Raw genomic sequence first — 27,313 nt, 5'->3', positions numbered from 1 at the left:
ATTGCTGATATCCTTCCATGTGGACATCTCTCACACACCCCATCCCACTCACTCCTCCCCATTGAGAAATTTGAGATAAAGAACAGGAACTTAACTGGATCTACCCACCCTTTCTCTTAGGATGACACATTCTGCTCTACACCTTCAAACTGTACGTTGAACAGGGGCAGCCTCCTAGGTGAGAAGAGGTGGGCTGTGTTGCTGTAGCACTGTCTTCAGTAGAAACTTTTTTTTTTTCAACGTTTTATATTTTTTTATTTTTGGGACAGAGAGAGACAGAGCATGAACGGGGGAGGGGCAGAGAGAGAGGGAGACACAGAATCGGAAACAGGCTCCAGGCTCCGAGCCATCAGCCCAGAGCCCGACGCGGGGCTCGAACTCACAGACCGCGAGATCGTGACCTGGCTGAAGTCGGACGCTTAACCGACTGCGCCACCCAGGGGCCCCCAGTAGAAACTTTTATAGTAATCTGGGGTTCACAGTAAATAATCACACTATAAGCCCATACCCAAAGCGCTGACTCCTCAATGTCTAGCTCTCAATATGGCAGGAAAAGAAAGATTAATTTTTGGCTCTTTAGACATCAACATGGTGTTGTTCATATTTATTCACCCAGTCCATAACATAATGCCTGGCACACAGCAGCCATTGAACAAATTTTTGTTGAATGAGTGAATACTTGCAAATACGCAGCTTCTTAAGAATTAGACTCTGGGTTACCCATGCATGAAGCCCATGGGAAGAAGTTTATATTTTATGTTAAGTATGTTAAGGGAGTGGGAAATTACTGAAGGTTTTAAACAGGAGGATGCATGATCAAATTCATGTTTAAAATGTTAATTAAATAAGTATAAAGACAAATGGATATTTGTTTCTGGTGGAGATCCAGACAAGGGCAGGTGGTGGCGAGTGTGGGAGGAGAATGTCATATGGATCTGTTTCCACCTCATTACTTTCATGGTCTTCTTTCCAGAGATGAAATGGGGAACTAGTCATCCTGCTTGATCTCTGTAGGTGGGTGGTATTACTTTTGTGACCTGCTCCGGATATCTGGCTGTTTGTCCTTGATACAACAAGGCCTCTCTGGGACTTATGATGATGATGTCAATTATTTTCCTCAGAGGGAAAATAAAATTGACTGTGGAATTTTATTGATGAGTTTTGGCTATCTGCTTCTCAAAGATAAAAAGCCTTCCACACATTACATGACTGGCAATTTAGACACTTCTTCATAGTCATTGTGGTCTAGTGATCATGGATGTCAAGTGGGGACAAATCATTTTCTTGTCTTTGCCTTCTGTCTCAGAACTGCTCTGTAAACAGGCTGATGGAATATTTCAGATATGGCAAGCGGACCTGAGGACCGGCTTTAAGGTTTTAAGGGTAATTTTACCACTTACCACTCTCAACCTATAAATTGGTCTCTTTTCCCTTAAAAGTCACCGTCTTTAGTAAAAAGCCACATCATCTACAACATGGAATGAGGAAGAGACTGCCAGTCTAGCCAACTAGATCAGCTGGATTAATCATGACCATTTGTAGGATAAAAGAGTAGATCAGCAAAAGCCCATATCTAAAATCAAATTGTAAGAAAAAGTTGAAGTTGGAATTAAAGCCAATAGCGACCAGGAGTAAATGTACAACAGTTTGACATTGTCCCAAACTCACAGGGCTATTTGTTATCAAATACAAAGGTAAAAAGGAAGCTTAATAGCTATTGATACTGTTTTTCCCCACAATCCCTAAGACTTTGAACTTGGATTCCTGATGAAAACTGGGAGGGTTTAGATCATGCTGCAAGTGAAGAGCACAGAAGTGAAACCACACCACCTTTCGAGTCTCCAGCATAACAGGATTAAGTGTTCCCCTTTACCAGAGTCACATTCATCAGAGAAATGTTTGCTTACAAGTTCAGTTGTGCAGTTTTTTGCATGGATAAGCCATAGAGTCTAATTCTTAAGAAGCTAAATATTTGCATTCATTCATTCAACAAATATTTACTGAATGGCTGCTGTGTGCCAGGCGTTATACTACAGACTAAGTAAATAGATATTAACAAAACAGACACAGTCTGTAACCTCAGGATTACAATATATGCAGGCATGTGCAGAATATAAAATTTCCATTTCTTCTCTTTTTTAACGTTTATTTTTAAGAGAAAGAGACAGAGTGTGAGGGGGAGAGGGACAGAGAGAAGGAGACACAGAATTGGAAGCAGGCTCCAGGCTCTGAGCTGTCAGCACAGAGCCTGATGTGGGGCTCAAACTCACGAACCGGGAGATCATGACCTGAGCTGAAGTCGGATGCTCAACCAACTGAGCCACCCAGGTGCCCCTAAAATTTCTATTTCTAAGCCAGATACCATGAACACAATTTAACCTATGCAATTATTATACAGATGAGAAAACTGAGGTCTAAGGAGTTACCTTCCTAGAATCACATAGGTAGTAAACAATAGCATCAGAGGTGATGATAAACACCATTAATCTCTATTGAATACTATGTACCAAGTTCCTGGTAAGCAAGTTCTTGACATGGGCTACTTTCATAACTTTTCATGTAATATTTCTAAGATAAGTACTATGTTCATCTTAATTTTCTAGATAAGACAGTTATATGTTCATAGTCCTGGGAAATCATTGAGCTAAGGTTTATTTCTAGGCAGGGTGACTTGAGGAATTCCTAATCACTATTATACTCTAAAAATATGTCAGCTCAGCAACACACCCCCTCATCACCAGTTAAAGTCTAACACCTACTAGTATCCACAAAACAAAGAGAATTTATCCAATGTATAAAGAGAGGGTGATACAGTAACCATCTGTTTGCTTGCATTAAAGCCAGGAGTGGCCATGCAAAAATAAAATAGCTTTGAGATTTCCAAAAAGTATCTTAAATCTTGGTCACTGGTATATCAAATTTTAAACTAAGAATTATACATGTTATAAAATGATTATTCTTAACAATAGAGGTTGAAAGGATGTAAGTTCCTTCATTTTACCAGAAAGCTTCCAAGAGGATCTTGAAATTTTATAACTTTCAGGTCCCTCAAAACTTATATTTGTCACTACTTTAGCCATATAGAAGTATGTCTTAAGAGTTAAGTCTGGCTTGACGTTTACCATGAGACTTTGGGTAATTCATCTCTTGGAACCCCTATTTCCATATCTACTAAATGGATATATACATTCTTGGCATCATAGGGTTGCTGGGAGAACGAGAGTGGCCATGTTTATATGGCAAGGAAGATCAATGTTACATGTTGCTTCTTATACCTCAATTTCCTTGAGGCTGGCTTTTATCTGTAGTAACAAAACCTCAAGATACAGTGGCTAAAATGACTAAGGGTCCACCTTTCCTGATTAGTAAGTCTAGAAAGAGTCTCAGAAATGTCATGGGGATCCAGACTCACTAAATCTTACTCTTTAGCCTTCCTTAGTGTAGACTCCATCTTCATGGTCTCAGAATGACTGCTCTACTCCAGATATTGTGTTTGCATTTCAGGAAGAAAAAAAGGAGAAGGGAACATGAGGTATGCCAGTTAAATTCATCTCCTTATATCAGGAAAAATATTATCATTTCTAGAAAGTCCACTGTGTAAGGAGAGAGTTAATTTTTACGGAATCTGTAATAATTCTATTCTTATCTCAGGGATGCCTGGGACCATGCCAGGAAGCATGGTACTGACCTTTGGGCAAGAAAGGGATAAAATGCACTGGCTAGTGGTTTATAATATTATGTTTAAAGTCCAAAACTCCCCAGAAGGCATGCTATACCAGCTTCTCTATACTGTTTACTGCAAACATGTAGATTGATAGGCTACAGCTGATTTACCTGGTTTTATAGCCTAGTTTGTGTTATTTGACCAGTAGGGTATAAAAAAACTCAGTAAACTTGTGCCTTAGCTTCCCTGAGAACAAGCTATCTCACGTGTATCTTGATAGTTTATTATCTGGTAAGGAAGTACCTCCTCTGAGACTGAGAATCTATGCCTAGGTATCTCCAACCTCCCTGATGTTTACCCATGATTTCTGTCTCCTGCTATATTGTATCTTACGTCATCATTCAAGATACATATGGATGTATATGTTTATTTATAGAGATATACATATATATCTTTAAATATATATATCTCTATATATTTGATATATAGATATATTTATACAGAGATAATATTTATGTGTCTAGAATTTATATATGTGTGTGTGTGTGTGTATATATATATATATATATATATATATATATATATGATCTGCATTTACACATAGGATCTCTATTTCTGTGTTACACCCACACATACACACTTATGAGTTGTTTTATTTATCCAACCCTGGGTAAACGTTGCAACCATCCAGTTATATCTCATTGATAAGAAGTGAATCCCATGGCAATTTGAGCTCTATGAGCCTTGGGTAGTGAGAATTTTTACCTGCTAACACTTCTTAAACAAAATTGGAGTTCTGTACACATGAAAGAGAAAGTCATTTATCTAGTATAACATTCTCAAACTTTTGCTAACATCAGAATTATCGATCGTGAGGCCCCATCCCCAGAGTTTCTGATTCAGTAAGTCTGGGATGCGGCCTGAGAATTTACATGTTTTAACAGCTTCCCAGGTGATGCTGTTGCTACTGGTCCAGGGATTATACTCTTGAGAACCATTTGCCTCACAGAACGAAAAAGGATGGGATTAGTTTTGTTTAATCTCTGACAGCTTCTACTGGGTTGATTTTATGGTCCAAGCAAAGCAGAAAATAAATGAAGAAACCAATATTAAACCTGGATGGGGCTTATTTCTATTTTCCTGGGGAAAACACCAGATAAATGTCAGCCCATTTCATTGGCTTTATTTGGTATGGGGACCAGAAGCACGCTAATGAAGAGGCTGGCTATTTGGCCAAGGAGTTTTAAACCTATCTCAGTGGTGACGAGTGAGCCACCTGTGCCAAATGCCATAGAAGAAACACAGAGGGGAAAATGACAGATGAATCCTAGGGACGGCCAGTTCTGAAAATGCCATTTTCCACCACAAAAATATGACCAGAGAGACCATGCATTCCAGAAGCTGCCAAGTAGAAGCAACAGAAAAAGAGGAGAAAAGCTGAGAAGTGATGCCAATAGCTTTTTATTACAGGTCTTCATTTACTTCAGCATAAGGTTTGTGTTCCATCTATCATGGGAAGGAAATCTGAGGCTTTTGGACAAGCCATTGGAGAAAGACACTAGACCTAGCCTGGCTTGAGAGATACCTGACCCGTCCCTTCTCTCCTAAATTCTAATGACCTATTTCCCTAAATCTTGTTTGATAAAGGTCTATGATTCTTTACCCACAATTCTGAAATCCAAACTCTCTGAAAACCAAGAGTTTGTGGTAAAACCTGACGTGATTACATTTGGCAGCAAAGCCTGATGTAATCTGACATAAAACTATTCATAGTCTTTAAATTTTCTTACTTGGCATGAACAGTTCTACATTTCACTGCAGAAAAATTAACACACTTGATTATAAAGCTCTGCCCAGACATGCTGGGGAGATTTTACACAATGAAATATGCATCATGTTACCTTTCGAAAGAAGAATAATTCTGAATTACAAAATGGATATGGTCCCAGGAGTTTTTAAAACCGCTTTGAGGACCTGACCTTTGCTTTGTCTGATCACGTTGGTTCCCATTTTTGATGAATCGTTCTGTCACAGCCTTGTCCAGATCTCCTTCCCCCGGGGCACCTTTTCAATGCATCCAGATGTTCTTGAGTTTCCTAGCAACTAGAGATGTGATGCCACTAGTCTGTGGCTGAATCCTATTTTGAACTCAGCAGGAAGTCTTGCTCATGAAGTCCCTTCTCGGTGGACTGAAACTCAGGAGAGTAAGTCTGAATCTTCTGACGTGACTGCTTACTTTGGGGAAATCACCTTAATAGTTTAATTCCTCTGTTTCTTCCCTTAGACCACATCCCTGGCAGTATTTTTATACACAAAGGGAAGAAACCAAAGCTCAGAAAAATTAATCAACTTCTTACATTACTGTCTCAACATGATTCTAAGACACAATGTTGGAAGCAACTTGAGGCAAGAAACAGATTCCACCATCTTCTATACAGAACAAGCTGCATAATTTGCAGTGCCTTGTGAAAACAAAAGTGCAGGATCCCTGGTCTAAAATGTACTAAAAATTTCCAGATGGAAACATGAGAGAATTTAAACCAAACACCGGTGCCTTTAAGTGTGAGGTGGTGCATGGATGCATAAGGCACACGCCCATGAAGCTGGCACTGCTACTACATTTTCCACAGCACCTAATATAATATGACTTGATGAAATAATGTTTTAATTCAATGCCATCCATGTCAATTGATGGGAGGTAATGCCAAGAAATGACACCCACAAAATATTATAAAGTTGACTTCACAATATGCCTCCTTACTTTAGTACTATCCATTAGACAGTCTGCTTAACTTGCAAACTGCCTTTTTATGCATTGAAACAACGCTTCTGAAGCAGGCATATTGCCCAGGAGATGCCAACACTGCTAAAAACCTATCTGTGCTCAAAGTAATTTATTATCCTTAAAGCGTTTCCTTCCTTTTATAGACCAAGTTATAACCTCTTCCAGAAACCATTACCCAACACTTTCCCAAAACACTTTCTTTTGGTTGTATTGTGGATGTGATGGCATGTCCATTTGTCATGGTGAGTTTATAAACATCTAACATCTCTTCACTGAATATTCAACTTATTCAAATACTGCCAGCTCAGGACATGAAAAGAAGCCAATCAGCCAGTAAGGCCAACCTCTACACAATTATGGTTAATTGGTAGAAAAGTTTGGTTTTATTGTGAATAAGCTGGTAATGTTCAATTATCTGTATACATGAAAGGGAGAAGTATTTAAAGTCTAAAATAATACACAATTCAAAAACCTCTTTTGTGACTGTAGAGTTGTCTTTTTTCCCTACATTCTCCTCAACTGTACTTTGTGTATGATGTGTGAACAATGCCATGTACACAAAATACACAGGCAGTTGAGTCAGATAAGCCAGAGACTTGGCTAGTGTCTCCTTTTTGTCACCTTATGCAACTCTAACGACAAAACTATGCTCAAGCTTTGGGGAACCTTAAATATAAACAATCCCTGCTTTTTCATATCATGGGAGGAGAATCTGAAGCTCAGAGAGGCTTCTTCCTGCAGTCCTATCCATACTGGAAACTGGAATCAGATTCCCGTCTTCCCTGCTCTCTTGGAATTCACAAGGTAGCTAAGGGCTTGCCTTCTAATGTACTAGCCTAGGTTCCACGTCAAAAATAGAGCTAAGCTGTCAAGGAAACTATTCAAAGTACATCAGGAATCCTGTTATTTTGATTTTTCAAGTGTCCACAAAACAAGTTCCTTAGGGTGGTAAGCATTAACTATCATCAGGTCAAGCTATTTACTGAAACATTAAATAGCATCAAAAACTAGCTAAATAGCACACTGCCAGGCACCTAAGGAGTTAACAACAACAAAGAATGAGGTGATAATATAGTCATCTCCCTCATGACAGGAGTCAACAACCAATCTGGGAGACAAAAGTGGCTTGTCAATGGACCCTAACCTCCCCTGGAGCAAGTTCTGTCTGTGTGCCTTTTATCTCTGCAGCCAAAGCAATCCTTCCAAAAGTGAAGTCTTCACAGGTTTTCTCTGCTCTTAGAATAAGTGCTAAATCCTTACTGCTGCCTTTGAGGTATAGCACAATGTAAACTAGGGGTCAGAAAACTTCTGCGTAAAGGGCCAGATAGTAAACATTTTCAGCTTTGCCAGACAATCTCTATGGCAATGTCTCCATTCCATCACTGCAGCAAGAAGGCAGCCACAGGAGCTTAGTAAGTGAACAGGCAAAACAGTGGTGCAATAAAACTCTGTATAAACACAGGTAGTGGGACGATCTGGACTGCAATCCATGGTTTGTGGATTCGTGGTATAAACTATGTATCTCAAACTTTATGCCACTAATCACCCGAGGATCTTGTTAAATAGAGATTTTAATACAGTCTGTCTGGAGTAGAGACTGAGATTCTATATATATTTTTAAAATCCAAGTTAGTTAACATATAGTGTAATAATAGTTTCAGGAGAAGAATTTAGTGATGCATCACTTACATACAACACCCAGTGCTCATCCCAAGTGCCCTCCTTAATGCCCATCACCCATTTAGCTCATTCCCCCACAAAAACCCTCTAGCAACCCTGTTTGTTCTCTGTATTTAAGAATCTCTTCCTGCAGATGGCAAGATTTCATTCTTTTTGATCGCTGAGTAATATGAAAATCTTCTCTTTTTCTTTAATCTATTCATTCAAAACCCATCTCAGGTGCCCCATTCCTTAAAAAAAGATGCTCCACAGAGGTCAAGCCCACCCCATATGCTCTCACTGGTCCAGACACCTCTCCATCAGAGTGATTATCACATTTATAATTTTATATTTGCTTGTGTCATTCTCAAGGGCTATCTCGTCCATTGGAATGTAAGCTGCTTGAGAAGAGATGATATGCCATTTTGGTTATTTTATACCATGTCCCTAACACAGTTTTCTGCAATAGTTGATACTCGTAAATATTTAATAAATCAAGGAAGCAATTAATCAATCCTTATTGTCTAGAATGGCTCATAGTAGATAGGCACTCAGTTAAGACTGGCTATTTTTATTTTATTTTATTTTATTTTATTTTATTTTATTTTATTTTACTTATTTTATTAATTTTATGAGAGTGTTTGTGTGCATGAGCCAGGGAGAAGGGCAGAGGGAGGCAGGGAGGGAGGGGAAGGGGGGGAGGGGGAGAGAGAGAGAGAGAGAGGGAATATCTCAAGCAGACTGTGCTGAGTGTGGACACAGGGCTTGAACCCACGATCCTGGGATCATGACCTGAGTCCAAATCAAGAGTCAACACTCAACCAACTGAGCCACCCAGGCACCCCAAGATTGTTGGATAACTTTTAGGAAGTTTTGGAATTCACAAAATTTAAAAATTTAGGTTTTTTTATACCCCTTTACTGTTCTCCTTCCCTCCCTTCTGTACTCTACTTCTCTCTCTCTCAAAACCGGTAATGTCCAGTGGAGCTTTCTGCAATGATGGGACTGTTCTATGTTGTCCAATATAGTAGCCAGCAGTGCTACTGAGCATCTGAAATGTGCTGGTGCAACCAGGGAACTGAATTGTAATTGTATTTAATTTTAAAATTTTAATGTGAATGGACACATGTGGCTCGTGACTACTGTATTGGATAGTACAGCTCTAGATTTTCTTGGGGTGATTATATCTATTATAAAACCAATGGCTATGATGATAGTTACTAAATCATTTAGAATTGAATCACCAGGAGTGTGAGGGAAATACCTTGTTTTGGAATCCATTGTATTGCCCTGTGTCTAGCATCAATTGTACTATGCCCTTAGCTTGAAGTAGATCTGAGTGGTACATCTTTATGGTGGTTCAGTGCCCAAACATGCTCCTTTGTGAAAAGGTGAGAATGCTCTTCCTCATCTTATTAAACACAATCACATTTATTCTTTTCTGGGAGAAGTGGGGTTAACTTGAATATGGGTTTTTATCATACTTTTTGATAATTCACATAATTCACAAACCATAAAATTCACACCTTTAAAATGTACAATTCATTTAGTACATTCACGATGTTGTATGATCATCACCACTAAATCCAGAACCTTATAACCACCTCAAAAAGAAATTTCATACCAATTAGCAGTCACTCTCCATCCTTCCTTATCCTAAAGCCCAGGAATCCACTACTGAATTTACTGTGTCCTTGGATTTGTCCATTCTGGACACTTCATATAGATGGAATGAAATATGTGGCCTTTTTTGTTTAGTTACTTTCACTTACCATGAGGTTTGATTGTATCAGTACTTCATTATTTTTATAGATTGTATCAGTACTTCATTATTTTTATAGCTTTTTAAAGGTACAGCACATTTTCATTATCCATTAATTATCAGGCACTGGGGTCATTTCCAGGTTTAGACTATTAGGAATAATGTTGCTATGAACTTTCATGTACAAGTTTCATGTGGGCATAGTTTCATTTCTCTTGGGGATATACCATGGAGTGGAATACCTGGGTCAAATGATAGCTCAATGGGACTGCCAAACTGATTTCTAAAGTGGCTGTGCCACTTTCCAGCAGCAATTAGGATGGTTCCAATTTCTCCACATCCTAACACTTGCTATTATTGTCTTCTTTATCATAACCCTCTTAGTGCATGTGAAGTGGTATCCCTTTGAAATTTTAGTATGAAATATACTAATTAATGATGTTGAGTGTCTTTCATGTGATTATTGACTACTTTGGAGAAATATCTATCCAAGTATTTTCCCCAATTTTTAATTAGGCTTTTGTCTTTTAATTTTTGAGGTGGAGGAGTTCTTTATTCTCCATATAGTCCCTCAAAAGATATATAATTTGCAAACATTTTCTCCCCGTGGGATGTCTTTATACTCTCTTGATCATGTCCTTTGAAGAATAAATAAGTAAATTTTAGTGGAGTCCAACTTATCTATTTTTTTTCTCTTTTGTTGCTTGTGCTTTTGGTGTTATATTTGCCAAATATTAGGAGTCACAAATATTAATTTATACTTGTTTCCTTTTGAGAGTTTTTTCATTTTAGCTCTTTATGTCTTGGATCCATTTTGAGTAGATTTTTGTTAATGGCATGAGGTAGAAATCCAACCTCATTCTTTTCATGTGGACATCCAATTGTTCTAGCACTGTTTGTTGAAAAGACTATACTTTTGCCCCATGAATCATGTGGTATCTCTTTCTTTCTTTTTCTTTTACTTGCTTAATTGCCTTGGTTAGGACCTCCAATGCAATGCTGAAAAAAAAATGATGTGAGTGGACTTCCTTGTTTTCCTGATCTTGGGGGGACACTTCATTTTTTTTACACTTAAGTGTGATGTTAGCTATGGGGTTTTGGTGGATTATCTTGATCAGGTTGAGGAAATTCCCTTCTATTCAGGCTTGTTCAAAGTGTTTTGAATCGTGAAAGGATTTTTGGATTTTGTGAAATGTTTTTTCTGCATCTATTATTAAATCAAATGGGTTTTGCCCCTTTGTTCTATTAATGTTATGTATTACACTGATTGATTTTTTAATGTTAGGCAAACCTGGTATAGCTGTGAGATAAATCCCACTTGATCCTGTCATATAATCCTCTTTATATGTTTTTGGATTTAGTTTGTTGGTATTTTGTTAAGATTTTCATTTTGATATTAATAATGTATATTTTTTTCTTTTTCATTTAAAGTATTGTCTAATTTCCTTTGCCATTTCTTCTTTGACTCACTGGTTATTCAGGTTATTTAGGAAGGTAGTGTTTAATTTCTACACATTTGGGAATTTCCCAAATATCCTTCTGTTGCTTATTTCTCTTTATCATTCCCTTGTTGCCAAGGAACATCATACTTTGTATGATTTCAACTCTTTCAAATGTACTGAGATTAGTTTTATGGCCTAATATATGGTCTATTTTGGAAAATGTTCTCAATACACTTAAGAATACATATTGTGTAGGGGCGCCTGGGTGGCGCAGTCGGTTAAGCGTCCGACTTCAGCCAGGTCACGATCTCGCGGTCCGTGAGTTCGAGCCCCGCGTCAGGCTCTGGGCTGATGGCTCAGAGCCTGGAGCCTGTTTCTGATTCTGTGTCTCCCTCTCTCTCTGCCCCTCCCCCGTTCATGCTCTGTCTCTCTCTGTCCCAAAAATAAATAAAAAATGTTTAAAAAAAAAAAAAAAGAATACATATTGTGTAGTTACTGACTGAAGGACTCTATAGACGTATGTTAGGTCTAGTTCATTTAGTTTGGGTAAGTCTTTTGTTTCCTCAGTCATCCTCTATTCAGGTGTTTTAGCCATTATATAACATAGAGCATTGATGTTTCCAACTATTAATGTTGAATTGGTTAATTATCCTTTAAGTCTATCAATTTTTGCTTCATGTATTTGGGACTATATTACTGGCTTTATATCTGTTTATAATTATTATATCATCTTGGTGAAAGTAACCTTTTATTATTATAAAATATCCTTCTGTGTGTCTAGCTTTTTCATAAAGTCTGTTTTGTCTAATATTAGTAGATCCACTCCAGATTGTGGGGTTACTTTTTTATAGTATATCTTTTTCTATTCTTTTGTTTTCAACAGATTGTGTCTTTGCATATAAAGTGTATCTTTTTAGACAGCATTTAGTTGAATTATTTTTCCAGTTTTACTGAGAAAAAACTGACATACATCACTGTGTAAGTTTAACATATACAGCATGATACTTTGATTACCATATATTATAAAATGATTACTACAAAAGGTTTATTTAACAACCATCATCATAGAGATAAATTTTTTTAAAAAGAAAAAAAGGAAGCAGCCCAGGTGTCCATCAACAGATGAATATATATACATCCCATCCCGTGTGTGTGTGCATGTGTGTGTGTGTGTGTGTGTGTGTGTGTGTGTGTGTATGGAATGATATATATATACACACAATGGAATATTATTCAGCCATTTAAAAAATGAAATCTTTCCATTTACGATGATGTGGATGGAGCTAGAGTATAATGATAAGCAAAATAATTCAGAGAACAGCAAATACCATATGATTTCACTCATATGGGGAATTTAAGAATCAAAACAAATGAGCAAAAGAAAAAAGACAAGGATACAAACCAAGAAACAGACTCTTAACTATAGAGAATAAACTGATGGTTACCAGAGGTGGGTAGATAAGAGGGTGTATGATATAGGTGATGGGTATTAAGGAGTACACTTGCGATGAGCACTAGCTGATGTATGGTGTAGCTGAATCACTATGTTGCACACCTGAAACTAATAGTGTATGTTAACTATACTGGAATTAAAATAAAATTTTATAAAATACAAAAAAATTTATTCTTATGATAAGAACTCAGAATTTACACTCTTAACAACTTTCTTATGTAACCTCCAGCAGTGTTGACTACAGTCATCATGTAGTACATTACATACCAGTACTTATTTACCTTGTAATTGCAAGTTGGTATCTTTTTTTAAATGTTTATTTATTTTAGAGAGAGAGAGAGAGAGAGAGAGAGAGACAGAGCATGAGCATGGGAGGGGTAGAGACAGAGGGAGACACAGAATCTGAAGCAGGCTCTGGGCTCTGAGCTGTCAGCACAGAGCCCAACGTGGGGCTCGAACTCACAAGCTGTAAGATCATGACCTGAGCTGAAGTCAGCTGCCCAACCAACTGAGCCACCCAGGGGCCCCAACAAGTTGGTATCTTTTGACCACCTGCATCCAATTCCCCCACCCCTCAACCCCCTGTCTCTGGTAACCACAAACCTGACTTCTGCTATAATATTGGTGTGGGTTTTTTGTTTGTTTGTTTGTTTGGGGGTTTTTGGGGGGGCTTTTTAGATTCTACATGTGAGATTATACAGGAGTTGTCTTTCTCTCTCTGACTTATTTCACTTAGCTTAATACCATCAAATTCCATCATGTTGTTACAAAGAGAATTTCCATATTTTTATGGCTGATTAATATTTCATTGTACATACATAGCACAGCTTCTTTATCCACTAATCCACTGATGGGCACTCAGTTGTTTCCATGTCTTGGTATTATAAATAATGGTGCTATGAACATGAAAGTGTAGCTATCTTTTCAGATAGTGTTTTTGTTTCCATTGGATATGTTCCCAGAAGTCAAATTGCTGTATTATATGGTGGTTCTATTTTTAATTTTTTGAGGAATCTCCATACTGTTTTCCATAGTTGCTGCACCAGTTGACAATCCCACCAACAGTACACAAGGGTTCCCTTTTCTCCACATCCATGCCAGTATTTCTTATCTTTTGATGATGGCCATTCTTACAGTTGTGAAATGATCTATCTGTTGGTTTTAATTTTTACTTCCCTAATGACTAGTGATGTTGAGTATCTTCTCATGTACCAATTAGCATTCATTAACCTCTTTGGAAAAATGTCTATTCAGGTCCTTTGCCCATTCTTAACTGGATTGTTTGTTTCTGCTATTGAGTTATAGGAGTTCTTTATATATTTTGGATATTACCCCTTATCCAACATATGGTGTGAAAATATTTTTTCCCATTCCATAGGTTGTCTGTTCACTTTGTGGATGGTTTTCTCTGCTGTGAAGAAAGCTTTTTAGTTTGATGTAGCTCACTTATATTTCATTTGGTTGCTTGCACTTCAGGTGTGATTTCCAAAAAAAAAATCATTACAAGAACCCATGCCAAGGAGCTTTATTTCTATGTTTTCCAAGGGTTTTCCAATTTTGTTTATCTTTGTAAATAACCTGTTTTTAGGGGCGCCTGGGTGGCGCAGTCGGTTAAGCGTCCGACTTCAGCCAGGTCACGATCTCGCGGTCCGTGAGTTCGAGCCCCGCGTCAGGCTCTGGGCTGATGGCTCGGAGCCTGGAGCCTGTTTCCGATTCTGTGTCTCCCTCTCTCTCTGCCCCTCCCCCGTTCATGCTCTGTCTCTCTCTGTCCCAAAAATAAATAAAAAACGTTGAAAAAAAAATTAAAAAAAAAAAATAACCTGTTTTTAGTTTAGTTAATCTTTTCTGTAGCTTTTCTGTTCTCTATTTCATTTACTTCTTCTCTAATCTTTATTTTTTCCTTCCTTCTGCTAACTTTGGGCTCGATTTTTCTTTTTCTTATTTCTCCAGATATAGAATTACATTGTTTATTTGAGATCTTCTTGATTCTCTTTCTTTCCTTTTTTTCTTTCTTGATTTTTAATGTGTTTATTGCTATGAAATTTCCTCTTACAACCACTGTTGCTGCATCACATAAGTTCTGGTAAGTTGTGCTTCCATTTTTATGTGTTTCAAGAAACTTTTATTTCCCTTTTAGCTTCTTCTTTGATCCACTGATTATTCAAGAGACTGTTGTTTAATTTCCATGTATTCGTGAATTCTCCAGTTTTCCTCTTGCTCTTCATTTCTAGTGTTATGCTGTTGTGGTCAGAGAAGATACTTGGTATAATTTCAGACTTCTTGAATTTGCTAAAATTTTCTTTGTGGCTGAACATATGGTCTATATCCTAAAAAATGTTCCATGTGTATTTGAGAAGAATATGTGTTCTACTGTTGTTGGATAGAATGTTCTGTATATGTCTGTTAGGCCCAATTGGGCTATAGTGTTGTTTAAACCCACCATTTCTTTATATTCATTCTCTGTCTGGATCATGTATTCATTGATGAGAGTAGGGTATTTAAATTCCTAACTACTATTGTATTGGTGCTTACCTCTCCTTTTATCTCTGTTAGTTTTTGTTTTATACATTAGATACTTCAATACTGAGTATATTTACAATTGCCTGTGAGGTGAGTCCAGAATAGAAGCTCCCACAAAGCAACCCACAATGCTAGGGGTGCTAGTTGTTCCCCTAGGCTCTCTTTCCTCACTGAGGAAAAAGGAATTCCTTCTGCATGGTTCTCTGCACTGACCTGGGGGAAGAACCACGTGGTTAGGATGTAGCTGTTCCTCTTACCTTTCTAATGCAGTCCATCTTGGTCTCTGTGGTACAGGGGGATGTTTCAGCCTCATTCACACATTCTAGGAGTCTCTCAGTGGTGTCTTGTTTGTGAACAGTTGTCAGTTGTTTTTCTTGTGAGGCGGACTGAGGCAGGAATGACCAAGGCTGCCATCTAAGTGATGGCACTCCTGGGTAATTTGTTTTTTAACTCATTCAGCCAATCTCTGCCTTCTGATTGGAGTGTATAATCCATTTACAATTAATGTTATTACTGATAAAGTAGAATTTGCCCTGCCATTTTTCTATTTATTTTCTGTATATCTTATAGTCTTTCTTGTTCCTCTGTTACTTCATTTTTGCTTTCTTTTTCTGTTAAACAGACATTTTCTGGTGTATTATTTTAATTATTTTTCCATTTCTTTTATTATTTTTTATTACTTTCTTAATGGTTACCTTACAGATTACAATTAACATTTAGTTGATAACATTGTAGCTCAGATTAATGCCAACTTAATTTCAATAGTATACAAAAACTTTGCTTCTGTATACGTACATTTCTTCCCCTCCTCTTATGTTGTCATTGCCATATAAATCACATCTTTATAAACTGTGTGTCCATCAAAACAATTTGTAAGTATTGCTTTATGCAGTTGTCTTTAAATCAAATGAGAGAAAAAGGAGTTACAAACCAAACATGCATTTATGTTGTCCTTATTATTATTTATTCCTTCCTACAGATTTAGGTTACTTTGTAGCATCATTTCATTTCAGCCTGAAGGACTTTGTTTATTATTTCTTATAGGGCAGGTCTGCCAACAACAAATTGTCTCAGTTTCTGCTTACTGACAATGTCTTCACTTCTCTATTTTTGAAAGATAGTTTCACTGGATATAGAATTCTCAACTGACTGTTACTTTCAACATGTTGAATATGCCATATGAGTTCCAGGCTTTTGATCAGAAATCAGCTCTTCTTATGGAGAATCCTTGTAAATAATAATTTTCTTCTTTCTTCCTGCTTTCAAGATTGTCTCTGCTTTTGGTTGACTGTTTGCTTATAATGTGTTTATGTATTATCTCTTAGAGTTTACCCTACTTGGAATCACTGAATTTATCTGATGTGGAAACTAATGTTTTGCATCAAACTTCAGCCATTATTTCTCCAAATATGCCTTCACTTTCTTTCCTCTCTTTCTAGAACTCTCATTAAGAGTGTATTAAGTTGCTTTTTAGTCTCCCACAAGTCTCTTAGGCTCTATTTTTTTAATTCTTTTATCTGTTTTTCATTCTGAATCATCTCAATTAACCCATATTTAAGGTCGTTGCTTCTTTCTTCTTCCTGATCAAATCTGATGTTGAATCCCTCTGGTGAATTTTTAATTTCAGTTATTATACTGTTCAAATTCAAATTTCTCTTTGGTTCTTTGTTTTAACATTTTTTAATGTTTTATTTATTATTGAGAGACAGAAACAGAGCATGAGCATGGGAGGGGCAGAGAGATGGAGAGACACAGAAACCAAAGTAGGCCCCAGGCTCTGAGCTGGAGCCCGATGTGGGGCTTGAACTCACATTCCATAATACATGACCTGAGCCGAAGTTGGATGCTCAATCGACTGAGCCACCCAGGTGCCCCTGGTTCTTTGTTTTAAATAATTAATATTCCTTTACAGATACTCTCTATTTGGTGAAACATTGTCTTTATCAGCTTGGGCTGCTATAACAAAATACCACAGACTGAGTGATTTCAACAACAGAAATTTAGGTTCTCTTAGTTCTAGAGACTGGAACTCAGAAATCAGGGTAACTGGATCGTCAGATTCTGTTTAGGTATCTCTTCCTGTATTGTAGAGGCTGCCTTCTCACTGTATCCTCTGAGTTGGACATAAAGGGAGAGCAAACTCTCTGCTTTCTCTTCTTAGGACCTCACCCTTGTAACATCATCTGATCTTAATTACCTCCCAAAGACCCTATCTCCAGATATGATCACATGAGGGATTAGGGCTTCAACATAAGGGACTTAATACAAAGGATCTGGAACTGACTGACATTCTGAATAAAAATCCCTAGTACATTTTCAGCCCACCTTTTTTTGTCCTATGCTGCTGAAGGTTCAAAATCCTACCCTTTCTCTGATCTGTTTTTTATCTGTGACTTTTAAATTGTAAAAATATGGTTCTAAAACATTCCAAATGAAAGTTCCAAACATAGGAAATAATTTCAAAAACATTTACTGAATTCAACAGAAGCCAGTGAAGCTGCTGATGAAGCATTTCCACAGATCTCCGTGGTCTCCTCTATAATCTTTTCCTCTGCCCTACTGACCTAGCTTCTTCCCACTCATTTTCTACTTCCTTCCGCATCTTTTAAATTAACCAAGGTTCTTCCTTTCCAACAGAAAACACCTTGTAATATTCTCATTGTAAAGTGTTAAGTGATGGATGATACAGTAAAAAGGAACACTGAGACTTAGTTTCCAAGATTACTTTTATATCTAGACTTAGTTCATAATTTGTATTAGAAAAATTTCTTCTTCCCTCTCAAAGTACCACATGAAAATATTGATCTCTACAGTTTTATTTTTAGTGTTGCATGAATCCACAACATAAGTTTCATAAGTTGCATAATAGTGTTATTATTAAGTCATCACCCCTAGGCACTATATATTTTTTAAAAGTATATGCATTTAAAAGAGAATAAAGAACGATGGCAATGTTATATCTTAAGGCGGGACTCACTAGTGGTAAGATTTCAGGTACTATATACTTATTGTATAAACACTTATTTAGGGTCCATGCTAAACACCCTCCCTATGTGTTAGTAATACAGAGATAAGTGACCACTGCCCTATAAAAGCACATAGTCACACAAATTAATTTTTGGAGAAGACTTAGTTCAACCAGAGTTGGTAAATGAAATCTTACCTCCCTTGCCAATTTCACTCTATTAGTAATTCCCACCTTAATAATCATTTTGGCTCCTCAGGATAGACTGCTGAGAGTGGATAAAACATATGTGTTATGTATATAGGTGATACAATTGTACAAGGGCCACAGATTTCCTTTCCCTACTCTGAGATTACCTCATGCAGTGACTCCTTTTTGCTTTAGTTTTCCATCTCTTCATGTTAGTTTTCCTTCTTGTTCACTATGTTTTACCTCCCTGAATCTTACCTCTCAACTATATTATGGGGATAATGATAGCACTTACTTTATGGGGCTGTGGGAAGACTAAGTTAGAAGATGTATGTAAAAAAAAAAGACGTATGTAAAACAATAAGCAGAGTCTGATACACAACAGAAAACCACTATCCTCTAAATCATTGGTTCTCTATTGGTTTAGAGCAAGAGTTAGAGTAGAGCTATTTTCCCTTAAGGGGACATATGGCAATATATGGAGTTATTTTTGTTGTAACTTGGGGAGGTACGTTACTGGCATCTACTGGGTATAACCCAAAGATGCTGCTAAATGGCCTACAATGCACCAGCCTCCCACAAAAAAAAGAATTATCCAGCCTAAAATGTTAATAGTATCAAAGCTGATAAACCTTGCTCTAAATTAGTGCTAGAAAAAAACGTTAAAACAAGTTATGACTATAATATATTAATTTTTGTTAACTCTCAAAGTAAATATTTGCCTACTTTTCTTAAAATCATAACACAATAAACTCAAGAAAAGTTACTGTATGCTTAAGAGCAGGTACCAGGCAACACAGAAAGTAAAGCCTAGCTTCTCTCCTTCCCTACGTCCTTCTCTCCATCTCCTCCTATCTCTATTTTTCCGTCTGTTTCTCCCTCATTCCCCTCTCTCTCTTTTTACCCACAGTTCTGCAAAGATGGCTTCCAGGTGCAAGCAAAGATTTGCAAGGAGCATCAAGGCACATCATTTGCATTTCAAGTTCACCATGAAAATTTATGTTCCTGCAACAAGCAGGAAGCCCAGGAAGCTGATTTTCTCTGGTGACATATGCACTCCATAAGGCAGAAATTGTTGTTGTCAGAATAACTGAGCTAAAATATCAGGATATTTGCCTAAACTCAGAGAGCTTGTCATATAAATTGCCACTGAGCAGGGACTGCATATGGGATTAGAACCTGCCTTTTGGAGAGGTGATTTGTCAGCCCAGGCAGCAGAACTGGCACAGTAAATAACACTAAAATGAAATGAGCTACATTCTCAGAAATGGTGTACTTTATGTTGCAATGGGCAGTTAGGGAAATAGAGATAAGTAATGGCTACCTACTACATGCTCACATTTCTACCTAATCATGGCCTCCTCAGTCACAGGTACTATGTACCAGTGTGGAGACTGACCATGGGTCTGACATCTTTGATGGGGAGGAATATGTGCATATAGCTAATAACATGGGAGAGGAAATAAAAATATGGGTCTTGGGGAAAAAACAACAACATAGTGACATGAGTGGATACAGTTTGTAGGTTAATCAAAACTAGCTGGGATTAAGGAAGACTTTGAGAAAGTACATTTGAACTCAGTTTTACAATATGTGTAGGATCTGGATAAGGACTTCTTGAACGCCAGGACTTCAAATCCATGAATTCGAATGGGAAACAAAATCACATCTTGATATTCACCAATCTCTGACATTTAACATTCCTTCATTTACTAAAGTAAACCACACACATAATAGTTTTGGTAGAACCTGTGATTCGGTCACCAGTAGAAATCATAGGTACCCTCATGGCATGTTACGACATTACAGATAATTGAAATATTATTTATGTTCATCGCTCCCTTGAAATTACAGTAATTATTAGACCAACTGTTACATCTTATTTATGAGTCCATTAGAAAAGCACATACATTACCCTAACAAATTAAGTTTTTAAATGTGTGGTCATTATTTTTAAATATAATTGGCTTTCTGTGTAAATTTATAGATTTTATATTATGCATTTTAGAATGCGTTCTGACAAGAAGTGAACAGACTTTACCAGATGCCAAATGGACCCATGGCACAAAGGAAACTAAGAACCTGTAACAGAAAATGGAAACTGGAGAGGTGCCTGGGTGGCTCAGTGGGTTAAGCAGCTGACTCTGGGTTTCAGCTCAGGTCATCATCTCACACTTCATGAGTACAAGCCCTGCATCAGGCTCTGCAGCTGGCAGCATGGAGCCTGCTTGGGATATTCTCTCTCTCTCTCTCTCTCTCTCTCCCCCTCCCCTACTCGTGTTGTCTCTGTCTCTCTCAAAATAAGTAAATAAACTTAAAAAATAAAAGAAAATGGAGAATGGAGTGGACACATTTGTCACATAACAGTATAGACATATATACAAAAGGATGACTCCATGATTTTGAGAAATGACTTCATGATTTAAGAATAACAAGAATTAGACCTGACATTTTTATAGTTCTTTAATGTGGTTCAAACACTGATATTAGTCAATTTAGCATTCTAAAAATTTTATGAGGTCGTTATGATTATTGCCCCCATTTTACAGATAAGGAAACACACAAAGACAGGATGAGTGATTTGACCATAGTAGCACAGCTGTTAAGAGTTAGAGGTGACCAAGCTGACAACAACTATGTTATACTGCTACACAATAATAATGGCATTCCTAAAAATAGCAATGATCATGTGCTAAGTGCTGCATAGGCATCAGGCATTGTGATAGTGCATTACAAACTTCATGTAGTTTAATTCTTATGACCATTCTGGAAGGTAGTTATTATCCCTACAGTACAGAAAGTGAGGCTTAGAAAAACTATGAGATTTTCCCAAGTCAGACAATAAGTGGCTAAAGGAGAATCTGAACTCAGGTTAATATGATATCAAGCCTGGCCTCTTAATGTCTGCAGCCAGGCCAAGAAGTTTTATTTTAGTCTGTGGCAACAGGGAAACATTAATGGCTTTTGATGGGAAACCTACATTATATGATCTGTATTTTTTTTTAATATATGAAATTTATTGTCAAATTGGTTTCCATACAACACCCAGTGCTCATCCCAAAAGATGCCCTCTTCAATACCCATCACCTACCCTCCCCTCCCTCCCACTCCCCAATATGATCTGTATTTTAGACAGATCGACATGGCAATAATATGGAAGATAGTTGGAGCAAAAAGTTGGAAGCAATGAGATCAGTTAAGCAGCCATTGCAGAACCTGTCCAAGGAGAAGTTAAGATAAAAGTAAGCAGAGATAGGAAAGGCATTTGAGGGAAATAATGCTATCTGGTACAAATCAGACATCACAGGGGGCAGTGTAACAAGTGGAGAGGCCAATGACACCACCCAGGTGTCTAGCTAGTGGTTATGGGACCACTAAATGGAACAAGGAACAAAGGAGGACAAAAAAACCATGAGCTCTTCCTTGCACATAATGAATCTGAGGTACCCATGAAATACCTTGGTGGGTGTATTCAACGGAAAGTTGGAAGTTTGGGTGTGGTCCTCTATAACTGAGATGTAGTTTGTGTCCTGCAGATGTTCCTACGTTCCAGGACTAGATCAAAGTAGTGGAGCCAATGGAAGAGCTGAGAAATGGACAGAAAGGCTTAGGATGCAGACATCAAGAGAGGAAATTGTTCTTAATAATAGAGGGAATTAGTGGAGACAAGAGAAAAAGAAAGAGTAATAAAACAATGAAATATATCCTCAAAAAAGAATTTGAATTCCTTTATTTTTTATTTTATTTTTGAGAGAGAGAGAGAGACAGAGTGTGAGCAGGGGAGGGACAGAGAGAGAGGGAGACATAGAATCCGAAGCAGACTCCAGACTCTTGAGCTGTCAGCACAGAGCCCAACGCAGGGCTTGAACTCAGGAACCATGAGATCATGACCAGAGCTGAAGTTAGACACTTAACCGACTCAGTCACCCAAGCGCCCCTTGAATTCCTTTTTTGAGGCTCTTTAAAGCAGGTAGGAATAGTCTTCTTAGACATATTTAAGTCCTTATTTGCATAGAGGCAGAGAGATGGAAAAAATGACACTATTAGGTCCTGCCTGATCCAGTCACAGATTGGGAGTTCTAAGATAAATGATGAAAACAACATTTGGGCTCCTGCATAAGGAGAGAGGTTAAGACGGGGAGCAGGTGAGTAAGAAACTATCTTTTCAGTCGGAAAACTGGAGTGAGGGAGGTGTGTGTGTCCATGTGTGTGTATGCTGGGGGCTGGCCTTAAATTGTTTACATTTATATGCCACGGTTACAACATTGAAAAACTCTAGAAACAGCTTACATAGAAATTTAAACCATGAAAACAGAAAAAGAGCTTGAATATGAATGTGGTAATTTCTATAAAAAGCCATGATTCTTTGGTTGGGGGGAGGGGGATATAGAGTGGTGGATAATAAACTACTCAAGCAGGTGAATCATTTTAAATACCTGGGAAATCTCAATAGCCCAGGGGAGGAAAGAATCCTGAAGCTAAGAGATTAAAATTTATTACAATAAAGAAGAACATTAAAGGAGATTTATAATATCATCACAAGGCCGATTATTAATTTTGGCAGGGCAACTTGGATATGGAAAGAAGAAGATAAAAAGACAATATGGTAGAAGCTGTTGAAATTAAATTTCCTGTCTTACTTGAGGCTTGGATAAGATTTAAAGAGTGAAAATACACAGGATGCAGAATATTGGTAGTCAGTGGTAATTGGTGACCAGAATTTACTTTTACAAAAACAGAAAAGATCAACTGGAAAACACATTGAGACTTTGAAATAGCAGGTAGTCTGAAGCAAACGAGACACCCCAGGTAATGCCTGCCCATTCAAATATAGATCCCATCGATGCCAAGAGTGAGAACCAGTCTTCTGTGTCTGACTCAATTAGAAGTCTTCTGATTTGCCCACTAACAGAAAATCAAACCCTCCTTGAGGAAAAGAGAAAAGTCTTGACTTCTGAACCAGGAAGTACTAGGGCTAGCATTACATTTCAAGTCAGCTTGAGGCAGAGGCTCAAATGCGTTCCCAAGAACCCTGTTCTCTTTGTCTCTCATATCAGCTCTGCTCTTCTCTTCCTGTGATTTCTTTCTCACTCAGTCTCTCCTCCTTATCTCAAGGTAGCTGCCAAGCTCTAGACCTTACCTCCTCTCAGTTTTCCAACCAGTGGGAGAAGCACTGCTCTCCTTACAATGGTCAAGCATGAATCTCAGATATGATGCTCACTGACCAAATGTGAGCCTTCTGCCCATCCCCAGCCAATCACCATGCCCAAAGGAATGTGATATGATAATTGGCTTAAACCAATCTGAGCCCAGCCCTGGAGTGTGGGGGACAGGTAAAGATTAAATCATAGGAGTTAAAAATGAGGGGCGGTTCCCCAACAAAAAGTAGGGGATGTCTTTCACAAATGGGGACAAGGAATGCAAAATATAATAAACATTCACTGTAGTTAACAAGCTTCAGTTCTGAGAGTCCCACCCTGTGTATAATTTAAGCTTCTTATGCTAAAATTTTAATCCATTCCGTAGATCAAGGGTGGTGTCAAGTACATATCAATAAGCAAAAATCCTCATTGTTGCAATGGAGAAGAGTCTTTTGATATTTCATATGGGTGGTCTGCCTAATTGGAGTAATTCTAGTTATTGTAATTGAGTTATTTTCATATTTGTGCAAACAAGTTAAGGAAGATGATAATGGAATATATATTTAGCAAGGTAAAATCACCTATCCACACAGTCATCAAATATATTGTTTACCATGTAAAGAGCTTTTGATTCTTTTTTTTTTTTTAAATCTTTTAACATTTATTTTTAAGAGACAGAGAGAGACAGAGCACAAGTGGGGGAGGGGCAGAGAGAGAGAGGGAGACACAGAATCTAAAGCAGGCTCCAGGCTCCGAGCTGTCAGCACAGAGCCCAACGTGGGGTTCAAACCCACAAACCATGAGATCATGACCTGAGCCGAAGTCGGCCACTTAACCAACTGAGCCACCTGGGTACCCCTCAATCGTTTTTTTTTTTTTTTTAGTTCCTCTGGTGATCACCTGTGCCTCTGTGCTGTAAGATGTCCACCATTCACTGGCTCCAGTTTCACTAAGAAAGGTCTGAACATATTAATTACAACCTCTTAGACTTCCGTGCAATTCATGCTGTTGAGAACATCAAATCTCTTGGAAAATAACAAAGGTGGGTGGGGGTTAAGCATTACAGATTTTGGCACAGCACACAACAAAGCAGCACACAGTCACTTTTTTTTTTTAAGAGAATGTGATTTTTAAAGAGAATGTGATTTTTAAAGAGAATGTGATTATCATGCAGAAGAAAGAAGTCAAAAGGCACTGGATCTCCTGCTCCATAGGTGGGGGTATTTGAACACATTAACACATTAAACTTTTTTAACATCTGGGAGAAGAGTTACACTCTCTATGTTATAGTTTCACAGTGTATAATTACAAATGCCAATCCAGCCACAGCAAAGGCTGCCTTGAATATATTAAAGGAAAAACCATGCATCTCTGGGGGGAGAGAAAGTAAGAGAAGAGAATTGCATTGTGTCATCATCCACCAGGCAGGGGTATTTCTCTGCACTGGGAGTGCAGAAGAAGAAAATATACATATAGGGAAAGGTCCCTATGCATGAAGGCAGGTACCAGAAGTGGCATTCTGTTCTGTCTGCTCAGTCTCACCTCTTTCTTCCCACTCTCCCTCTTCTCACTTGCCTAAGAGAGCCTCAACACAAAACAGCTCAAATAGACGACTCATTAGAAAAATACACTTCTTCATAGAAACCAAGCTCTGATTTCTTAGAATCTTACTTACAATATGATTTTAAAAAAACAAAAACAAAAACAAAAACAAAAAAAAGCTCTTTCTGGCTGCCTTCACATCATGTTGTCAGCTTTCAAATACAAAATGAATTACAATTCTTTTGTGTCACCAAAAGCAAAGCAGATAGAAAATCTTCCAGGAGGATGTATTCAAGAAACTCAGCAAATCATGTATTACAAATAGACAAGCAAGATGCCCCAGCAATACACAATCCAGTTCTTTTTCGGTGTCTACAAGCATGAGAGGGATGTTCAGGATCAGTCTTCCATGGGTATGGCAGGTAGCTCTGAAGCACATTCACTCCCTCACTGAATGGACATTGGCTAATGCTTATTATGTGCCAGACACTGTGCTGTTTACCTCCATATGTTTTTTCATTCAATCCTCACTTTATCTTCATTTTTAGTGATGAAAAACCTGGGGGCTCAGAGAGGTTAAATAACTTGTCCAAATGCATAAATCCAGACAGTGGTAGAGCCAGGTTTTTGACCAGCATCTGCCTGAATCCAAAGCTCATGTATTTTCAGTACACCATACTGCCCTCTGTGAAAGGCACTTAAAAAAATTTTCCCTGCCTAACATGGGGTTAAAGATTCATGAAGATGATGCTACCTGGACCTCAGGGCCCAAGGTTAAGTCTCACCTGAGATACAGGGACTACTCCAGGGCCTCCAGCCACCTTGCATTCAGCAATGTCTGCATCTAGGACCTTGGGAAGAAGAGAGGAATCTTCCTTCAGGAAACAACATCAGGACCCAGGAAAAGGTGGCTCAAAAGGGAGCACCAAAGACTCCCCTGGGCTTACCCTCAGGAAAGAGGACAGAGAGTCCAAGGTTGAGGAGACATCCATCTAAGAAAGAACATCAAGTACTACAGATCTGGGTCAGTGCTTTGGGAATGCTTGGACATCTATGGGATTTGCCCCTTCCCTTTGCATCTTGTTTATGTTAAATCTTTTTATGATTTCAATGTTTAGAAATCAACTCCCTGAAGCCAGGAAGAAGAAAAAAAGGCACAGGAGCATATTCGCCTGAGTAGCCAGGGAAGTAGGGCCATACGAATGGCATTCACCTCCACAGCCTGTCCAGGGAAGGGTACAGTGGCTTAAAACTATGTCTACAAATTGATACTCCACCCATGAAGAGGTGGAGCCTAATGTCCCTCCCTTTGAGGGTGGGCTAGTCCTAGTGACCCACCTCGAATGGGAAGTAGAATAGAGCAGAAATCACATGTGACTTCAGAGATGAGGTCATAAAAATGGTAGTATGGCTTCCATTTCAGTGGCTCTTTCCTTTGAGTCACTTACTTGGGGGAAGCTAGTTTTCAGGTTGTAAGTAGCCCTATGTAAAGACCCACATGGCAAGGAATTGGGATCTCCTAACAACAGACACAGGAATGAGGTTGAAAGTGAATCCCCCAGCCTCAATCAAGTTAACACTTTGACTACAACCTCGTGACAGACCCTAAGCCAAAACCACCCATGTAAGTCACTCCCAGATTCCTGATCTCAGAAATTGTGTAGAATGATTCATTTTGTCTTAAAGGGCTACATTTGGGGAAAATTTTAACACAGCAAGTAATACATATAAATAATATAAGAGATACCTCAATGTTCAGAGAAGAATAGCATTGAAGAGTAAGGAAGGCTAGATGATTCTTGAGGCTTTTCTGATTCTTGAAGCATGGCTCTGAGACCCAATCTGGGAGGAAGGGGGCTTCCTAGGCTCCTTACCTGGAAAAAAACTGGAGAAGTTCCCAAAAAAGTTAAAAAGGGGAATATTTTTTTTTCTTTTTTCCCCTATGTAAAGAAAACCTGTTTACAGATCTTCCAAGTGGGGCACCTGAATGGCTCAGTTAAGCATCCAACTCTTGATTTCAGCTCAAGTCATCATCTTATGGTTCCTGAGTTTGGTTCCAGCCCTGCATCAGGCTCTGCACTGACTGGGATTCTCTCTCTCCTTCTCTCTCTCTCTGCGCTTCCTGTGCTCCATGCTCACACGCACATGTTCCCTCTCTCAAAATGAATAAATAAACTTAAAAAGAAAGATC

At 38.2% G+C, this 27,313-nt stretch overlaps 1 long non-coding RNA gene across 1 annotated transcript in view; it reads right to left on the bottom strand.

The window, feature by feature from the left end:
- Positions 1–27,006, bottom strand: part of LOC131509861 (uncharacterized) — a 518,637-nt gene extending 491,631 nt beyond the window's left edge. The window contains exons 1-2 of the long non-coding RNA XR_009260730.1: positions 26,870–27,006; positions 25,908–25,973 (exon numbers count right to left, since the gene is read on the bottom strand). This is a non-coding gene — a long non-coding RNA (uncharacterized LOC131509861). The remainder of the gene's footprint in view (positions 1–25,907; positions 25,974–26,869) is intronic.
- Between the last annotated feature and the right edge of the window lie 307 nt (positions 27,007–27,313).

This window comes from Neofelis nebulosa, chromosome 4, assembly GCF_028018385.1.
Source record: "Neofelis nebulosa isolate mNeoNeb1 chromosome 4, mNeoNeb1.pri, whole genome shotgun sequence".
Lineage (NCBI taxonomy): Eukaryota > Metazoa > Chordata > Mammalia > Carnivora > Felidae > Neofelis > Neofelis nebulosa.
The sequence above is the reverse complement of the archived record's forward strand: the minus strand, read 5'-3'. Positions and strand labels throughout refer to the sequence as shown.